We start from the raw sequence: 584 nt of genomic DNA, 5'->3' as shown, positions 1-584 counted from the left end.
ATAGTATGCCGCGAAAATGATGAAACCAGGCGGTTCAAACAGGTATTTATACTCCCCCTTAGGTTCCCAAATGTAACCGCTTGCTCATAAAAGCAAAAGATCATGCCGTTGAAAGTGGGAAACGTGGTGCCGCCAAAATTTAATGTGGGCGCCCATTAAGTTTTGAAACGCTAAAAACGCGCATCGGGCAGTCAAAAAGCTGCCAACATCAGTACAAACCGAAGCGGGGCAATTCGTCCAATGGACAGCAGGTATCAAAACCCTCCTCCCCTCCGAGGGAACGTGCAGCAGAGTTTTAAGGGGCTATTGTGGGGCCCATGGGCCTGATAGCCTCGGCCCATCATGTAGCAGGCCCAAGGCCCAGGCCGAGGAGCACAGGCTATTCAGGGCCAAGGTGAGGGAAAGCCTTTCCTTCCCAATCCACACCGAGGACCACCTTATCCTCGGCCTGACGAAGGTGATTTTGGGAGAGACTAACCCCAAAGTAAGCTGTCACTCTCACATTTAATGCATTCAACTAACCCCCTGGCCGCATTAATGGGGAGGTAACCCTTGGAGGATAACGTTGATCAGAGTGAACCACT

This window comes from Quercus suber, unplaced genomic scaffold, assembly GCF_002906115.3.
Source record: "Quercus suber isolate HL8 unplaced genomic scaffold, Cork oak 2.0 scaffold_83, whole genome shotgun sequence".
In the NCBI taxonomy this organism is placed as follows: domain Eukaryota; kingdom Viridiplantae; phylum Streptophyta; class Magnoliopsida; order Fagales; family Fagaceae; genus Quercus; species Quercus suber.
The sequence above is the reverse complement of the archived record's forward strand: the minus strand, read 5'-3'. Positions refer to the sequence as shown.